This window comes from Halyomorpha halys, unplaced genomic scaffold (assembly GCF_000696795.3).
Source record: "Halyomorpha halys isolate HHAL.00 unplaced genomic scaffold, Hhal_1.1 Scaffold187.1, whole genome shotgun sequence".
In the NCBI taxonomy this organism is placed as follows: Eukaryota; Metazoa; Arthropoda; class Insecta; order Hemiptera; family Pentatomidae; genus Halyomorpha; species Halyomorpha halys.
Genome location: NW_027113649.1, coordinates 167,379 through 188,829, shown reverse-complemented (window position 1 = coordinate 188,829; position 21,451 = coordinate 167,379). Strand labels below are relative to the sequence as shown.

At 27.8% G+C, this 21,451-nt stretch overlaps 1 protein-coding gene across 1 annotated transcript in view; it reads left to right on the top strand.

The window, feature by feature from the left end:
• Positions 1-5,970: 5,970 nt before the first annotated feature.
• LOC106679263 (uncharacterized) overlaps positions 5,971-21,451 on the top strand; it is a 44,090-nt gene continuing 28,609 nt past the window's right edge. The window contains exon 1 of the mRNA XM_014418319.2: positions 5,971-6,101. The gene's annotated coding sequence lies outside the window, so the exon portion shown is untranslated. The remainder of the gene's footprint in view (positions 6,102-21,451) is intronic.

The following is a 21,451-nucleotide window of genomic DNA, read 5'->3' as shown; positions in this document are numbered from 1 at the left end:
GGCCTTCTTGTTGAAATTAATGCTATGTTTGTGGTTTTTGGAAAAAATAATATAAAGACTAACGAAAGCGTAAATTATGAAAAAATAATTTTTATTTCACTGTTGATAAGAAATTCGTATTTTAGAGTTTCTTGAGTTCTTGAGTCTTGGGGGAGCAACGAATATAAATCTTGTTCTTACAAAGAATACAACACCGTAACAAAAGATAAAGAAGCTCCCGTGCAATTGGAAAGATCTGGCTTTTTCCGTTTGAATCGGATATATCTATTTTCCTTTTTTATCATATGGTTATTCATAGAATTCTGTAGTATTTTGTATTCATACATTGTTTATTATTGCTAACAATAAAACAGGTTATTTTTTATAAGCAAAATTAAAGGTACTTTGGAGGAAGATTTTTAGAAATTTCGAGTTTTAAGCTCTGTTAGACTATTTCAATGGCAATAAAATATATCTAATATTAAAGAGCACTCAGTAGCTAATGAGCTATTAGGTGCTCCTTAAAAACGTTAAAACAGTTTTGGAGGTTTTAAAAATCGATACTTTAAAGTATATTACATATAAAATATGTAAATATATTACATATAAAATATGTAATTTCAGTTTCTTACAACTTTTTTTTTTTTAAGCTAGGCTGTTTACACACACACAAACAAACAGACCATTTTGCGAAACTTGGTTATTTGAACTCAGGGGACCTTGAACCGCATATTTCCGTTTAAAACTCGAATTCGAAACTTTGAAATATCGCAATCGTTCCACTTATTAATATATATACATAAAAGAAAGTTAGAATTTTGATCTGGAGTTTGCTGTTTGAAAACTTCTGTCGGTGAACTCACTAGCTATTCGTATTTTTGAAATATATATATATATTTCAATTGAAATAATTTTTATAAGTTGAAAAAAATATGGTTATCAAAATATTGATATGTATACATTCCGCCTCAGACGTGTGGGCTTGAAGCCAAGGGGCAAAAGTGACCATTTTGCGAATGTGTTTATTTTTTGTTGTGCGTTCTGCCTGTTTCGGAACTAAAGTTACGCTTAAGTATTGGTAAAATTGCGAAATAGTCAATAGCTATTAGTTATTTAATGATAATTTAACAATTTTTTTCAATACTAAAACGTGAATTAGTTTCAGGAATATGCAATTATAAATAAACAAAATTATAATTATATAAGTTGTTTTTTTGGACAAAGGACAAACTTGGAATCCTCAAACAAGACTGAAAAGACAAGAAACTGCCCATCGATTTTGACTGTTACAGCACTTATTATGACAAACGGTCTAAACTACGGAGTTGAGCTTTGGGGCTCCACTAAATCTTCGAATTCTTCTCGTATCCAATCCTTACAATCCGAAATCCTTCATAAATTCCTCAATGTTCCTTACTTTGTCACAAATAAAACCATCCATAAAGACCTTAATGTTCCATGTGCAACCGATCTTACCCGAACTAGATGTCAATCCTTCCATTATAAACTCCCTAAATACCCAGAACCCATCAGTTTCTAACCTTGCTTCTTCTTCCATTCCCTGACAATCCTCGGAGGCGCCTGAAAAGAAGTTAGCCACGCGACTTTCTAATGCAAAAACGTTATTAGACTGCTACCAATCGTTAGTTTCGCTACATTCCTGTAACATGCCATTATGAACTTGCATCAAATTTACTGGATTTATTATTACGTACAGTTGTAAATATTAATAAAGATATAATAAAAAATATATATTTTTATGCACTCACGAAGAAATATATAAAACTAATTAGGTACAAAATAACATATAAGTCCGGCCCCTATTAATAACCAATTATGTTCAAATAATTTAAAATGTGAGTCGTTAATTATCCAGTAAAAGTTTTCACTCCCTATATGAGCGCTTTAATGATGCCTTGGTCAGTTAGCATTCACTTCTTTATTGGGTACTGAGCCAGAGCACGAGTCATCTGTTAAGGTTTCATATTCCCAATATAGCCACGTTGCTTACACAGTATGGGAAAGCAAACGATAAAAAGTATTGCAACAGCCCACAGCGTTCTGAAATAATTTTCTAAAATTAGAAAATACTCAATCATTTGAAAATAAAGCTCTACGCTTGACCTCAATCCAACGACATAGCGGGTCAGAGGTCTAAAGCCAGATACCGATCAGCCTTATTGAATATTTTACAATTAAACTCAAGTTTTACAGTTAACAAATTATTTTTGTACAGATACTGATTATTTTCTATATCATTCAATAGATTTTTTTTTCTTTTTAAATATACACATGAACAGTAAAATTCATTAACGCTAAAAAAAAAAAAAAATGTTATTTTAGTTTACGAAGTTTATTAAAGACATTTAACATTTAAACAGACATAAACTTTATTATTTATAAAAGCTGTACATATTTTAGACATATCAGAATTTGTTAACACTTAAAGCAATGAGTAAATATGCTAGCATATAGGAGGTCATAAATTATGTATTTCAAATGCTTATTGGCATATTTTATTTCAAACTTGCCAATAAGCATTTAAAATTAAAAAAAAAATTTAAAATTTAATATTTATTCATAATTAAATTAAAAATACAAAATCATACAAATATAGATCAAAGGAGGTGGATCAAGAGATTGATCTATTTCATAATTGTATTATTGTGAAAAAAAAAATTTAACTTACTTTATAGCTTATTGTGTTAATTGTCATTGCCTTTAATTACTATTGTTGGCCATATTGTTAGTTTACTATGTTTTTTTTTTCTGAAATGAAGTGGGATAAAGGATAAATATTATTTATTGCATATTTTCTAGTGATTACAATCGTCTAAGAGACATCCTCTGCCAATCGCATAATGCATTAGCCGACGAATGTTGTATACACCTTACGAGTTTTAATAGCCATATTATATATAACTATATTATTTTTTTCACACTTTTCATAGACGCTCATGTCTGATCAGTTTCGAGGGAAAAAATTAATTAATATAAATAAGATACAAAAAGGTATTATTTTAATACTAAATAGTTTATTTATTCTCCCACTAAACCTAAGGGCCATTGGCGAATTAAGTTACAATTATTATATTATACAATTATATTACTTTTGTAATAGGATATATATTTTTTTCGTAACCTCCTTTATTTTTATGTTTGGTTAGTACATACATATTAAATGATATATGTATATCAGTGAGATTATTTGTTTGTGATATTATTATAATAAAAAATATAATAGTATAATTAGGTATGGCGTAATATAATACATTTGTTCATTATTTTTAATAATTAATTCTTTTCCGTTGATGTTAGATGAACAATTATCTGAATTAAAAAAAAATCCTAAAGCAAGATAAATCTCAATACAGAATAAGTACATAATAAATATATGTATGAGTAGTAATACAAAGGTTTTGTCCAATTATAGTTTTTACGCTTATATTACAGAAAGGAAAAAGTAATAAAAATTCGTTCTACAGTTATTTGCAGCCAAGGTTTATAGAAAATAAATCCCAAATAATATCTATAAATCAACCGAATGTACAGGATAGGTTTAGTCGAATTTGATTTAATAAGTTTTCAACATTAATTAAATAATATTTGTATCAAATATTAAATATATTCTTATATGAATTTTTTTTAATTCAACTGAATTAAGATGTAATTAATTTTATATCTACTTCAATAAGTCATCTAAATATAAAATGCATCTTTTTTTACAAACATTTGTTAATTCAATAATAAAGATATCCTCTCGGAATAGTTTACAAGTTTGAATATTGGCAAAAAAAAATTTATATTTTGATATTGGTTCATTGAGGAACCTAATGTGCATTGTCATAAAGTATTTTGGACTTCGATTATAATGATAGTCGAACATTCTTTGGCAAAATATTGTAAAACAGATGAGGATATAAAAATAAAAGATGGTTTATTTTACACTCTTGAAGGAACTGAAGAATTACACATTTCTTTAAAAATACAACGTGACTTCCGAGGTTACTCCACCTGCCAAGACGTCTTTTCAGAAGTATAATTTATTTTTATTTTTATAATTACAGAGCTGAAACTAAATAATTATTTTCGCTGTATTAATCATAATATGCTCCATTTCCGCAAGAACCTTTTCCCCTTGGCTTTGTGCCTCTTTCTTTTTCCCTGGCCTGATGTCAGGGCTTGTCAGCCCAACGTCACCATGTCTTTTCCTTGAGGACAATTCGTTCTTTTAAATTCAGTTTTGTCGTTTGCTGTCATATTATGAATCTTCTTTGACTTATTGTTAGATTTGGTTATTTAATGTTTTTCAACTTGAATCCTATTTATATTCGAACTGGTGTTTCAGAGACGCAATCGATATAATTTGAGATATATTAATGATTTAAGCCCTAACGAACATCATAACTTCACTGTACTAAAAGATATTTCACATTATAGTTATAAAATTTAGAAAAAAAAATTCAAAATGTCGGTGCACCTTTCAGTTTAAATACCTATTTCATTTTTTATTGAATAGGTAATCGGAAGAAGACGTTATTTAAGGAATGATTGGAATTTTTATTTGGGAGAATCTTTTAAATAAATCTTTCTACATAGCACATTGTTTATTTTTTTTAAACCTTAAACTGAGTAATCCAGTTAAGAAGATTAATTAAGAATTATTAAATCCTATTTATTCCAGATTTAATTTTGTATAACATTATATGAACAACTCAGTTATAAACATGGTTAAGTTGATTTTTTGGCAAAAAAGGAGTTATAATTGTTTCCTTCAGTTTGTTTCTCTATACAATACCAATTTGATGCAAATTTTATTTTTCTATTCTATTATTCTTTACAATACTAATTTTAGCTAGCTCTTCGTAAAAATAAAATTCAAGACATTATTTCAAGTGTGTCAAAAATGCGTTCTAACAAGTGGCTTATTTACCAAAACATGGTCAACTCACAAATTCTTAGTTTCAAACTCGGCCAGGTCCGATTGCTGAGCCAATCACAGCAGAGCATTTGAACCACATGACCTCTAAAAACTCCATCTACTAAACCTTTGGTAAAGAGTTTAATATTTTATTTTTGCTATGTCGTGGTAAAACAGGCATTTCTAATCCCCTGAAAATTCTAATTAATTCGTTTTGAAATTAAACTACTCATGTTCTCCCACATTTTTTCCTCTCTTTTTTTTCTCCCATTCATTTATTTTTATTTTTTATTCTGATCATTTTTCTACCATAAAACTAGAATTATTTTTATATTTAACCTCCGATATAGCTTAAAAACTGAATGTTTTTCAGAACTAAATTGTCTCCACAAATTAATTATATCAGTTGTTTCTGAGATCTTAATTCAAACCCGAACATAAGATATTATTGAGGATCGTTTGTAAATTTTAAATACCAAATCTATATTTTACAACGATTCGAGCACATGCATCGGTCACATATAATTCAGGTGTTAGCATAAGGATGGATAAGATGGGCTAGTAAGGTTGCAGGGTTTTGTAACGAAGATATCCCTTAAAAATTAATAAACACAGATCTGGTGGATAAACGTCCGAGAGGTAGGTCGAAACGTAGGTGGGAGGATTGCGTTAAGATGGATCTTGAGGATTTGGGTTTGGACTGTCGTCAGTGGAAAAATATGTTTAGACAGTGATTAGTAACGCCAGCGAACAATGGGTCTCACTTAGCCTTTGATTATTGTTATTACCAATAATATATTGTGCAATTAATAATTCATTTATCAATGAATTATCAATCATATTAATTAATAATTTATTTTATCGATGAATTTATGAAGTTTTCTATAATGAAATAATAACATATTGTGTTTTAATGACTGATACATGGCCTTTTGGTTTAAAAAATACTGTGTGTATTTAAAATACATTCCTATTTTTCTGGGATTATATATGTTTTCGATATTTTCAATAAAAATTGTATTTAATCTGATGATCTTAATTTTCTCATGAAGATATCTCTCTTCTTGCAGGAATTGCAAAGAACAGGTCGCACAAACACGATGAGGTAGGATAAGCGAAGAGGATGGGGGTATGAAGCCTTCAGTCAGCGCTCAACTCTCGTCCAGTCTCTACTGTCCCTGTAGGATATACCTAAGCACAGGTACGTCTTCCATTGTATTTTTTATATTATTTTAAAATTTTCAAAGCACAGTGACTACTTTAGAATTTTATGATCAGCCGAAGCTCTGAGATTGGTAATCATCATTATATAATGAATTAAAATTTAATAGGATTCCATTTTTAAATTACAAGAAGCATCTGAAAAGCATATTTATATAATATATCAAGCATTTTCTAATCATATTAGTACAATTTAGTAACAATTACTTTACAACGCAATCTTCAAAATTGATTAAATTTTAATCTTGAAAATTTATTTATTCTTTTAAAAGGGATTAAGAACCTTTTTGATTTCAATCCAAATTAAAAAAAAAAAATATTTATTCAAACCAGTCATTTTGAATTGACATAACATTGCAGATTTTGGTATTCTATTTTGAAAATTAATTATCTATCAAAAAACTACATCTAATATTTTCTTTACCAGGCCATAACCGAAAAAAAAGAAAAATTTACTAAAATAGATTTCCATTGTTTATTTATTAGTTATTTATAAACGTCATTGAGTTCATACCTACGTCTCAAAGTGAAACAACATCATGATTCTTAGAATTTTTTTTATGTTTATAAAAACACCATGTAGCTTCGTGACGTTTGCTTAAACTTCTAATTGTATTCATAAACGTTTAAATGTCATTATCAGCTGGCGCATTAGTAAACTACAGTAAAACCTTGACCGTTAGATTTTTATTTTAAAGTTTATTTTTAAATCCCCGTTGTTTACGTCGCAGTTTTTCTAGCTCGTGGAAACGAGAAAATCTATTATACAATTCAAGATTATTTTATAATCGTTCCTTGCATATAATATACATATGCATATAATATAAGTACAAAATTAATTTCATTTTTCTATTTCTATTTTCATTTTATATATATAAAATTTGAAATGGCGACTTATTCAGAAACAGAATCGTAACACTAAGTCTATCTACTCAGAGAAAGTATGAGTACGAACATAACAAAAGTTTGATCTTAACAACCACTGATAATTGTTAAGTTAAAAACAAAGTTAGCTTTGTTGTTTATTATAATTTTAAAAATTATTCACCTTCCATTAATAATTTCTATTCAAAATAAGTATAGTCTTATTTGATCAGTATTATTTTTCAACTGATAAAATTTCATATAAGAGAAAAGAAAATTTACTCGAAAGAAAAAAATGTTTAATAACAACTACAAATCTTATTTGTTATGTGATTCACTAGGGCAACGAATAGAACAGGAAATATTGCAGTTTTATGAATTAAAAGAATTCATGTTTCCTCTAGATAAGGCTAATGTTACGACAATTTGATCATTCACAAAAGACGTAGATCCGTTTTACGAGTTATGAACATCCTCAACTACTTTTCATTCATTTTTTTAAAGTAAGTTTTTGTTAAAGTAAAATATTTAGGTAGGAGCAACTTTTGTGTTAAATCAAAGTTCTAAAAAATAATTCTTAACTCCACTAAAAATAGCAAATAAAAAATATTAAACCCTGAAAGCAGGATGGTACTATATTTGAAATCTACTCCAGAGATTCACATTGAATCTAATTTGATGCGAAGATTTAAGCTCAAATTAAATATTAATTTTCAAAAAAGATTAAGAGACAAATAATAAAATTGAGAAGATTTTTTTTTAATCCAGATTATTACTTTCACTAACTTATGTATAAAATAATTGTTAACTTGCACACCATCAATTTCCCGGAGACCCGAACGGGGGGCTAGTTTATCTTCAGATAATGAGCCTTTTACCTCAGTAGGAACCATGACTGTAGCAGTTTGTTTGTTAGGATCTATGACTGTTGAAATAGATAGATAGAAACGCCGCTAAGTTATAAACTTAACTTAATATTAATCCTAGCAAAATCAATTTTACTCATTTCCGGCGCTTAAAGTGTCAAAATATCTTTCCCCAAATTAGTACCTTTAATTATTTTTATAAGAAATAATTAACTATCTTTTGCTAGTAGTATGAATAAAAAATGGACAAATACAAAATTTGAATGAAGTTGATAATCCATTTAATAATAAATATTTGTTTCGGGCTTAAAACCAGTTTCTGTAAATATGAGTAGTTTATCTAAGTAAAATATATCATTAGAGGCCAAGAGTTTAAGAAAAATAATATCTAACTTATAGTGGTAGATGGTAAATGGAGAGTGGAGAAAGACTAAATAGACGATTTTAAAAATAAGTATTTTCGTGTTTTGAGGGTTAGTTATGAAAACAGTTGGTTTTTATAACTATTCTTAAAGCATTCTGCTCATGTTTACAATGCCCATGAAATGATTTTTTTTTTTCATATGGAACTTCTTTAATAATTTATGTAAGAGACCAAGAGGAGTATTTATATCGTAAATAATAAAAAAATTGCATTTGAATGATTTGATGCATTTTAAACGAGCAAGGTGAAGGTTTAATAGGATAAGTGGAACCTGAAGTGAAAAACAAATATATTTGTAATCAAACTATTTAAAGTTTTCTACATTAAGTTATTACTTGGTAGTTTTTTGGTCAATGCTATATTCGTATGTAAACACACAATTGAGAATCTTATTGATAGGCCATGCAATAAGAAATTGTAGGGGAAATTAAAAAGGGAATTTTGCTTGAAAGATTAATTTAAAATACTCCTTTCCTAAAGTCCCTTATATATTGCCTAAAACTGAAAATTGAGGTAGCTTCAAGAACTCCAAAACAGTCTTCATAATGAGAATTTAAGTTTTTGATGTATGTTATGTACACGTATCCATACATGTAGAGAACATTTATTGAGTTTAATTTGATTCAAACAAGGTTAGGTAAACTTTTCTTGTATTAATATTAAAAAATTAACTATAAACTAGATTATTGCAGAATTTGGGGTTTTAGTGCACGGTTATGCACATTTTGGATTTCTTACTGCTTCTTTTTGTGATATTCTCGTTTTATTAAGTACTAGATGAGATTCCCATTTTATTGTCTGGAGGACAATTTTCATTCCCCTCTCTTTCCATCATATATTTATAAATATATAAATAAATAAATATATCATTTATTTATTTAACTTTTTATTTATCCTTTACTTATGCTTCCCAAATTTTTTGACTTATCGTTAAAATTATTAAGGCTTCGACCTTAAATTTTGTATTGTATATTTCATAATTATTTCAATATAAATAAAATCATTTACAATGACAGCATAAATATATCATTTTCATATTTGTTAGTACCATTAGGTTATCCTGTTTATGAGTACTGTATTTTACCTAATACGATCAAGGCTTATCCTGTTTAATCCAATAAATAATGAATCATCTTTGGGTCAAAAGAAGGAAAGATCCACAAATTGATAAATAATTACAAAATATATGGAAAAATTCTAAACCAGAAAATATGCACATATCCATAACAACTAAGTTCTATGGAGATCAGTTTCAACGTACCCTAGATTTTATATAAAGCGGATTGTACTTTCACTGCCCAGAAAGTTTTTTTTTTTTCATTTCAGGCTTTCAGTATTACCAACTCTTATCGAAAATGTTGTTTTCTGATGGATTTACAGGAGCCATGAATTTCGTAATTTTATTTTTATTTCATATCGAAAATGCAAAGCCTCGCAGTGAACTACAAATTAGCCATCTTTGAGTAAATGGTCGCGATGCATTTTAAGTGGTTTTCTATCCTCTTTTGAATGAATCAAAGACCTAAATGAATATGTAATCTCATAAATTAATAATACAAAATGATCATTTCACGTATATTAAAATGAGATATTAACAGCTACTTTAAATCTGCAAACATAATTCGAACCTAATTTTCCTTATGGAATTTTCAGTTGCACGTCTTTACCATTGCACTGGCAATATGAGGTTAAAAACATACATCAAGTACATTGGATTATAAATAGTGGGTACTCTTGAGATCAAAACTGAATCTTGACTGGTCTTGTTACATTACTACGCCTCACAGCCGGATGTTATTATAGCTGTGACCCGCCTTTGACATGTGAAACAAATTCACTATTAAAGATAACTTATGTTCTGTTTGAATATGACAAGCTAGATGTCAGCTATCAGACAGACAGACGAAAGTAGGACTGAACCCACTTGTTAGTGAACTTCAGTAAAACATCACAACTACGACATTATATTCATTTAACTGAAAAACAAATAAATATAAAATTTCTATGAAATAAAATTGTATTGGAAACTGAAAAAAAAATAATGAAATTAAATTTCAAAGGAATATAATTACTAAATGATCAACAATGGACATTTTACTTACTCGCTACCAAAGAAGCTGTGTATTCATGAGGGTAATAAAAAAAATTGTTCATAGAAAATAGATTCCATAAACTACAATATTCAAACAACGGCTCGTCCAGTTGATTATATTTTAAAACGATAAATTATTAGCCTTAAAATATAGATAATCATGTTAAAAAAAATGAATTATTACCATTAAGAGCAATTTTCAGTAAAGAAAAAAAAAAAAGGCAAAGTAAAAAAGAATTACAAGGGAAGTTACACGTTCAGTATAAGTACTCGAGTACACAAGAACTACAAAAATTTCCGTACATTTTACCTATTATCATGTATCAAAAGAGAGATAAATAAATGTATCTAGGGTGGGCAAAAAAGTCCCATAAGTAAAAAAAATGACCAAAATAGGTTGTTTTACAGACTGTAGAACATTTCCACTACTTTCATCAACTTCCCTTCATAGTTTCTTTACTGTGTTTATTTCTTCTATAATCTGAGCTCTTCTGTGTCTAAAAAATATGTAATATTTCGGCCATTTTCTTATTCATGTTTTATACTACTTTTCCAGCCCACCAAAGATGAATGAGACAAACAGATAAATACCTACACCAATAATAAATTCTTTCATTTTTGTTTTAATAGGAATCCATTAAATAGGATTAGTGTGGTCCAAGGACAGAATCTAGGGGATATGGTATACAAATCACCCAAAAGAATTTTAAGAGAAAACTTTCGTATATAAACCTTAGTTTAAGATATTTAATAAAAAAATTATGAAAATTAATTATATAATAATGGATTATCTTCATTTAATCAAACAGTGATCTAATTTTTTGGCAGCTTGTATACATCAGATACCGTTCATTCTTCGAAAATCAGGTCAGCTGTCTGTTATTTTGATTTATTGGTTTTCGACTAACGGAATATGTCACATTCTTCACTATTATTTCTAGCACAGTCCTATTACTAATTATAGTACATAATTAATTAAAAAAAGACTATTTAGCGATATTAATGATGATTGTAAAATAAAAATAAATAAATATTACAAATAAAGACCGAATATGAAAAACCAAAAAAAATTTCTAAATTATATTATTTTGCTATGTTAAAATAGTATTTAAAAAAAAGATCTAACATGAAAATAAAATAAATGAAAAGAAAGTAATTAATTACAATATAACTTCGTATCTTACTGTCTTTTTTTTAAAAAATGGATTTATTACATTAGAACAGAAAACATTTAAAGGAAAAATGCTAAATCGTCTTAGATAACACTTCATTTGATCATTACAAGTAACAATTTGAACTAATGATAAACCATTGAAAAGTTTTAACCTTTTATTTAAATATTGGAAAATTGTTATTCTATTTTAAATTGATGGAAAAAGTTTTAATCAATGTAAAAGTAGATATTTTGTAAATTGCTTATAAACAAGACTCATACCTCCTTTTAGTTTCGTAAAGTATCTAGATAAAGCTTTTATTATCATTAGTCAAGTTACAATTTGAAGAAACGATAGAAAGTTGAAAAGTACTAACATAAATTGTTTTGTGATAATTTTAAGTAATAACACAAGTTGCCTAAACATGGAAATCAAACGTTCAGTAGCACATATAAAATGAATACGATTAAATATGACGATAAAATTTTTGAAATAAAAAATAAAAATTAACTTGTTGAAGCGCTAAAGCTTTTGTAGCGTGTTGTAGTCTTGCTGTAGACGAAAGAAATAAAAAGTCCCCCCTTCACCCATAAATTCTTAAATTAAAATTAATATAACGTTTATTAGCGTATTAAATTGGTTGATATTACTGGGAGATTTAAATCAAAGGCATCCAGTCTCTCAAATAGCAGTTAATACTTAATCAGTTAAAGTTTCGTCGATCAAGGAAATAAAGGTTAAGATCGTATTAATTTAGGCTAAATACAGTAAATCCCACATTAATAGATAAAAAATATTAACTAAATAGACATAGATCATTACATTAAGACAATACGACAAATATTCAAACATATCCAGGTACAAAATATGCAAAATTATAATAGTTTCAATAGCCCCTACATGAAATGATACAATGGATGCCGATACTCGAACAATTGCTTAAAAAAAAAACAAAAGAAAAACTAAATATCTTATTATAAGAAAATCCGTTACTTTCGAATAGTGAAATCAGAACTTCTTTTCAAGGTCAACAAACATATCTTATGTATCAATTTTTATATTAGACATAAATTTTTACCATTATTATATAAAAATTAGTCATACTTCCTGATACAAGACTAACCAATAAAATAAATAAACAAAAATTGAAAGGCCACCAAAAATTAATCATGAGATCAAAAAATATAAACTAAAACAATTATTTTTAGATACTTATACTTCCATTCACTTCATTTCCACCTAAACGGCTATGTCCGTATACGGCTATGGCAGTAATTTTTTTAAGCTATGCTAAAGTAATATTTTTGTAGTGATAGCTAACGACTATCATTATAACGACGGCTGACCCAGCATTTTTATTAATAGAACTAATACATTTTTATAGTCAGTTATATATGGCACTATATTTAATATCCCTTTCGTACCATTGAATAGTATTTCTCAGCGAACATTCTGAGAGCATATGGAATTAAAATGTTCATTAAGAATTCAAATAAAACTTCGTTTCGTTAAGAGCATTGGCATATAAAGCACATTCTTTCTTTTACAGATCATAATTTACTTATAAAACGCATTACTAAATGTTAACATCCCTCCAGGCTCTGAATAGTAAATTATTTAAACAATATGTTAATAATAATAATTCCTAAAGGAAGACAATTGAGAAAAAAAAAAAACATGCAATAATTTCACATTACACTATTACACATTTTCACAAATTGAATAACAATATTACATATTTTTTTATATAATCAATATTATTTTCATGCGAATTATCCGTAAATACAGTTTAGACAGTTGATTTCATATACTGTTCCCGCATTTTCAACTTACCAATGAAAAATATCGAATAAAATGCCAAGCAGAGTGCACTAAAATAGAAACAGTAGCAACTAGTCTCTTTAGGAATCTGTGGGTAAAAAACCCTATGTATGATAGCGAAAAGACATGAAAAATAAATTTTCACAATCCAGAGACTTCTCTGGGGTTTAAGATAAGGATAAAAATATTACAAATTATTTTGAGGGATATATAAAAAAAATATTTTTTATCCTACATAAAGAAAAACAGTCAACACATTAGTTCATAAAAATTGTTTCAAAAGTAATGTATATTTTTAATATATCATTGTTGAGTGTAATGCTACATAATAAATTTACAGTTTAATAGCCCGAAGAAGAATAAATGTTGACGAATAGTTCCAGCGAATTGTATTATATAAAATAATTTTAGTAGGATGACTGTGGTAAAGAAACGAGAAATAAAAGTTTGAAAATGGCCAAAGTTTTTTTTTAAAGGCTAAAACGTCACCAAAACATATGTATGTAAAAAATAAAATTGTTTGAAAGTGAAATTAATAAAAAAAAAAAATTAACTAATTAATTCTTATATAGATTTGTTTTTTACAATTTTGGGTTTAATGAGGTTCTACAATTTTTTTTAAAACTTATTTTGATAAATAATTAATAATTTAAACGTGAATCCCTACAATAGAACATAAAACTCAGAAATAAGGAGATAAAGCAGGAGGTTGAGGGAAAACTTACTAAAAAACACGTAGTAAAATAAATAACTGAATGTTTCATTATTAATTATTATATTGAATTATAAAATCTCCAAAATGGCTTTATTCCCAATATATCTGGGGTAGATATTCATTGTTGGGTGATATTTTACGTTTCGAATATGTAAATATAGCTTTTAAACTTGTGTAAGATTAAATATAAAAACTATTTTGTAGTGAACAACAATTGTTTATAATTATCTTTCCCGCAAGAGCACTTTGAATACTACTTATAATAGATCAAAAGTGGGTTTACTATTCTTACTGATTATATTCATCAAGTGTACATAATAGTTAACTACATTATTCACTTGGTATACATTATAGTTAACTAAATTATTCACTAGGTATACATAATAGTTAGCTAAATTAGGCTTCAGTATGTATTAATAAAATTGAATTCTGGCCAGCATCTTTCTCTAATGAAAAGCGTGCAGAATCGGTTACTGGCATGTTGCTATTTTAGAATTATTATAAATATTTCTTTAACAATTTAATTTCATGAAATAATTAGTTTATATAATTCTATGAATCATGCGTTGTTTTTTTTATAATAATGAAGGTTGATATTTTCTTGTTGTTCATATTTCCTCAAAAATGATTATTTGTAAATAAAATTTACTTTACTAGACAATGAACTTCAGTTAGTTTAATTATTCCTAAGAGTGGGCTCGTTCAGAACCTATTCCCATAGCGAATATATGGAATCAAAACCATTTTCTCTGTGGACAATGATACATATGCTATATACCAATTATGGTCTTTTCATTCAATCTATTAATTATTTTTTCTACTTATAAAGGAATTTTTTGTTTTAGAATTTTATGCTAGATTTATTTCTATATATCGTAGGAGGGCGGCAAACTTTGTATGTCAGAAAATTCCTGCGATGAGTCAAGTGTTCTTTAATTTTAACGTCCTCTCTAAACAGTTATTTTAATCTATCTATAATGATTTTGGTAACTATTTTCGATAAAACTGTTTGGGAATACATAAATAGACATGTATAAATATATACTATTGAATATTCACAATCCTTCCTACTGCCTTCGTTGCAACCTGCACATTTCACGTTATCTATGTGTCAAGGACGACTTATCTCGACCATAAAATATGGTCCACGACCTCAGGTTGATAAAATTTAATCACTTATGTATAAACATGCATCTGACAGTTTCCTTGCTGTTCTTTGTTGACATATATTTCTTGTTTACTCAGATGACACAGTAAAAGTTATACCAGCATAGCACCCCGATTTGTCACTGACTATGCAAATATGAGATTTATACTATAGTAATTGTAGCGAATCGGGTTACAAAACCTCGAAATAGAGCTGAATCAAACTGATCAAGGTGGCAAAAAGTTTGAAAAAATATTCTGTAAATATTAATTTTTTTTTTATTGAAAATATTAAAAAAAATTATCACTAATAATTTGTTTTGATTTTTTATATGAAAGGAAGTACAAGATTTAAAGACTTAACGATGAAATAATAGTATTTTGTGTTATTATAAAAATAAACAAATAAATAGTAATAACTAAAATAGATTTTTTTTCTTTTTTTTAACAAACAATGATAACGATGCAATGACATCTATTGATTTAAACTCCAGTTCCATAGATGCTGTATAGACGGCGAGACGAAGAAGATGAAAATGTTGCTGAGTATGCTTCCAGTTCCAGAGATTGTTTACATTATTTTAGTTTGCACTTTCCTTCTGGGAAAATAGGCTGCTACACAAGGGTCTTCTAGTCTTCATGCTGAACATGTACCCAAAGTCCGATTTTGAAATATGTTTGCAATAACAAAGAATATAAACAAAAAATTAAAACTAAATTTAGAGCTAGAAAAAAATTAATAAAAAAATAAAACATTTTGTAAATTAAAATCTTGTTACCTACTGAAATATGATAGCTATTTTTGTTAATAGCTAGATGAGGAGAAATAAAAAGCTTTAGAAAATTTTGATTTTAAATTTTGCCAATAATTGTTTGACAAGGTGTTCTTCTTTATTCATTCCATAAACTTCTTCAAGAAAAGTATTCGCATTTAAGATAATGAATTTTTAACAGTTGTCAATTTTAATAGCTTCTTTTTAAAAAAAAATTAATATTGTTTATTTCATAAGTTAAACAATAAAGCAATATAAATTAATTTTAGAAATTGAAAAACAAGTATATTGTGTTCTGCAAAATGCTAGATACTGGATTCAGTATCCTCAATGCAAGCCATGACTCTAAAATTAAGCCTGTGATAAAATGGATCTCAATTATTTTATTTTAATATTAAAACTCATACTGGCTATTCAATTAAACAAATAATAGTTTAACATTGGGATATTGATTCATAATGTTGTATTATTCATACGCGTTAATATTTCATTAAATAATAACTTACGTGAAATTTAAACTCACTCATGAAGTATCTAATTGGATAACCTTTTCATTTACGTTTAAATTAACTAATAAATTTAAATGAAAAAAAGGATCAAGATTTTAGTAAAATCGTATAACCAAAAGAGTGTTTTGAGGACTCGAAATTATTATTATTATTCGTTCAAATTCATTATTACTATTCATTAAATTTTGAATTGATAAAAAATATAAATCAAATCAAAATTAAAAAGATGTTATTCTTTAATAGGAGAAATTTCTGTCGGCTTCCAAAATTGAGCTCAACATCCAGCCGGAAATCTGGTTTATTTGTATAAACAATTCGCCACTAATTATTTTCCATTTTATTGTCCCTTCATGTACTGTTTTACTGAAACATTAATTTAAGTAATTAGATATGTTTTGGATACTTGCAACACGCTTAAAAATAATTAAATTCTCTTAGGTATAAACTAAATTTGTTATAAAAAATCTTTCAGAGCCTCTTTCTACCGGTCTACAGGAAATCGTAGGTAGTAGCTAATGACGGGTGATCAAAGGAGCCCGTAACAAACATGGACTCCTACACGAAGGATCGAAACAAGGTTTCCACAAAGCCCACTCAGATCGCTTCTCAGGAAAAGGGCGTTCCTTTAAATATCTATCCTCTTATGTAACCGCATGAATAAACAAGTACTTAAGCCTCCAGGAAGGATTACTAACCAAAATATTCGTGGGCATTTAATATTTGAAATTTCGATGCCCAACAATTTTTTAAAGTTTTATTTACATGATTAACATTACCTAACACAGTATATGCTAATATTTAATATCATACTTAGCAACAATGAAAGTGCTAGGAACTAAGTCCAAAAACTACATTTTTTCGGTAAGGTGAAACAACTGATTTTGACTTATGATGTAATACTGAATCTTACATATAAAAAATATTCTTATATTATTATTTTTCTCAAATAATAATAAAAATAAAAGAAGAAAAATATTATTTTCTTTGCTTTCCTAAAAAGTGGAGTTTTCAGTTATGTGAAAATAGCCATACTTTCAGTGACAATATAATAATATAACATTGATACTAAAATTAAATAATTTTCCCCTATTGTTCTTGATCATCTCCAAAGCGTTGAAAATTAATTAATTTAATTTTCACGGGAAATGCCATCAGTTATTATAAATAAAAAAAACTAATCGATTATAATATTTAGGCTCTCAAAAAAAATTATAGACGAAGAAAATTACTACAAAAAAAAAAAAAAATTCTATTCTAACAATTGTATGTGCTCAAAATAGAGATCATCACACATTGTCCCGGTGATCTCTAGTTGTCTCGTTCACTTTAAACAAATTTAAATTATAATCCTTGGAATCATACTTATTAAATGTTTTCAGTTGATGTTTTTGAAAATGTAAGTAAATTGTTAAAAAAAACAAAAACAATATTGTATAATAATGCTCACGTAAAAATACAAAACTTAGTCATTGTATCGGATTATAGCTAACTATCAATTAACTACAATCTGTAGTAGAGCCGTGTTTGATCGATACTCCGAATTACATGACCTAAGATATACAGGTTGGAGGTCATTTATTAGCGGACACAGGAAATAAATCAGTGCCTCCCCGCTCTGAGAATAGAAAGTAAATTGAAGATCCGGGCTTCACTTTCTAACAAAGTATGAAACTAAAATATTATAGTGTAATATTTAGGTACTGTTCATTTACTGACACAGTACATATTATACAACTACTAGTGAATATTTAGTTCAGTGATTTTACTTGAACATCAACGAAATAGTGTCTTTTTTTTTTTTTTTTTTTCTTCTGCTCAATGACGATACAATTTAAATGAGTCGTCTAGTCATAGGAAAGTTGTATATGATTACTTGTTAGTTTGTAGATTTATTATTTAAAAAAAGAAGTTAAAACAGAAAGATAAAAAAAAAACCGGTGTGGCGCACGTATCAAACAACTTTCACTTACAATCCTGCATACGACCGAAATTATTAGGTTGGTGGGCACGTGTAGAAGTCATAGCCATTTTTGTGATTTTCAAAAAAATAAAATATTAGGGTATGCGAAAATTAGGAACAAATAATTCTCATTTTGATGTTGCTATAAAATTCATGTTAGAGTTTCATGAGGTGGGGGTAACGAATATAAGTTTTGTTCTTTCCAAGAATACAACAGAGTAACCAAAGACAAGGAAATCGTAAGGCAATTGGGAAAGTTGGAGCGGTATCGGCTTTTCCATTAGAAATAAATATTTATATTTTTCCTTTTTATCCTTTATTTATCCAAAAAATTCTTAAATGTTTTGTATTTATCTATTGTTTATTATTTCTAAAAATGAGAAATCTTTAGAAATAAAAAAGGTTACAGGTACAGGAAGCTTTTTTAAAAATTCGTAACTTAAGCCCCTTGAGACTATTTCAATGAAGTTAATATCTAGCAGATAATAAAGATTATTTAATTCTACATTGATAAGGCGGGTTTAATCAAAATCGTTGGAACATATTTCGGAAAAAAGTAAAAAATTCTATAAAGTGGCACTTCCAGTCAGTATCCCATCACATCCCAGGCATATATCCGTGTTAAATTTTTAATTTCAGTTCCTTACGTATTTTCGTTATCAGCTACACTGTTCACGGATGCACTGACTTTATTTCCAGACTAGGTTTTTGGACTCCGGGACCTCAAAACATTAAATTTCGTCTCGAACATGAAAACTCAATTTTGCATGATCGGAATACTTTCCCTTACTTATATGTTATATCAGGAAAATTTCTTTTTTTTTCTGGTTTAATATTAGAACAAACCATGAAAAACTGATAACATTTTGAAAAATTTGGTGGTTATGCATTGAATGTTGCTTGTTTCATGATATAGTATTAAAATAGATAATGTTATGTTTTGGGAGTTTTTAAAATTGGGTTAATCTATTTATTTAATTTCTTAGCTTATAATACAAAAAGAAAAATTAATTTAAATCTTAAAAAGGAAATTCAAAAAATTACTCATATTTGTAAAAAAAAATCGTATTCTTGATCCATTAAACACAGTAGTGGACGCAATTTCCCCAGAGGTTCTTCCCTAATTAGTTTCAGAATTCAAATTCCTGTAAGAATTTGTCATTATAATTGAAGCATTTTTTTAATTGAGGCTTCATCATCATTACATCCATTTTCAGCCAGTTGAGGAAATTCAGATTTAATGACGTAGGGAAATTAGATTCTCAAACAATTTTTTTTTCTTTTTTTGCGATTTTCCCACTCCATTCACGTGCAAATCATCAACAAACATAAACATTTTTTGTTCCAATCATTTAACACATGAATTTTATAATTTTTTTTTTTAATGGAAAAATTAAACGAAATATCTAAGAAGAGTTAATACACATCTATGTATTAATAACATCAAATTTTTATTCTAAGTTTATTTATTCGCCTTGGAATGAAAAAGTGCACGATTTGAACTCGTCATATGACGAGTATCAGAATCCGTAAAAAAAAAAAGAATAATTAATAAACCAAATTCAAAGGTTTAGAAAATTGAGAATACTCTCAAATGGGATTGGTCCAAATAAATAGAACTCCTGGTTTGTACTACCTTGCCTATTAAAGTAATGGTTTAAAGCCATGCCTCTAGTCTCTATTAGAGAGGAATCAGTTTTAATTACTATAATTTTTATTATCTATTTTATTGACAATACTAAATATATTACCATAAAACTGATTCTTTCCTCTCTAATAGTGACAAGGCTTTAGACCACTACCTTAATAGGCAAGGTAGTACAAACCAGTTATACATCATAATGGTGTACTTGAGCCAATCTCACTTTTTAACAACCATGAATAGAGAATCATGGCGATTGTGCCACCGATTCCCTGAAACAGGAACAAGGACAATGTCAGGTCATTGCTGTTAGTATAAAAAAAAAACAGCGTACCAGTTTTTTATGTTGCCTTACAGCTTCTTCGCCTGACCGTCTCAGTTCTATGGTACCATGAGCCACATCAATTGCGGATATAATTGCTAAAGTTGAAGTCCACTCCATCAACATATAAATATATATCAAAATATAAATATGTATATAAAATCATAAATTAGAAGTTTCAATCAAAACGCACGGCATAATACCGTTCCTTTTCCTTAAGTGTTATTAATTAAAATCAACTTGGATTTGTTTAATTTAGTCAGTTTGAGAATATTCAAGTTTGAGGCTTGCGAAGCATCGAGTGCGGATAAAAGATTTGTTCATAAATCGATCGATAAAGTGAACAGGTGTTCATTTAAAAAAAAATCACATATATATTTACTGAGAACGAGAAAAATGGCGGAAATAGTTAAATGCTTTGCAGGTTGTAAATCACTTTCAAATAGATGATTTCTTAAATCAATTATGAGAAAGGAATGTTTTCATCAAAATAAGTAGATTTCAAAATGCTCTACAGCGCTTAAACTATTTCTGACTTATACTATTTTTGCCGCCCTCCTTAATATATATTTACCTCTCATTGTATTTTCTAAAGAAGATATAACCTTTAGAGACAAGTATTCAAGTATTCAATGCTCTACGTTTTACCAAGTCCAATAAGTTAAGCATGTTCAGCACATTACAAGTTCATGGAAAAAAAATTATTTATATAAAAAAATAGCGTTTTTAATGTTTCAAACTCTAAAAATTAAAACGGTTACCGAAATCAAGAAAGAAGTTGTGAAAATGTACCGTTCAGTTGAACTCATTTTGTTACGATTCTTTTAATGTAGGAAGGAATGAGCTGATTTAATTAGATGAATATAGAACCCAGATTTTTTTTTTTCATTTCGATATATAATATGAATCACATAGAGTATATCAGACAAAAATCAGGAAACTTCAGTGACCGCTTAACTCTATTATCCTATTAAAAATTATTAATTTATAAGGAAGAAAAACATTATAGCTTAGGAGTATTGAAGATCAATTCAAAGAGGCT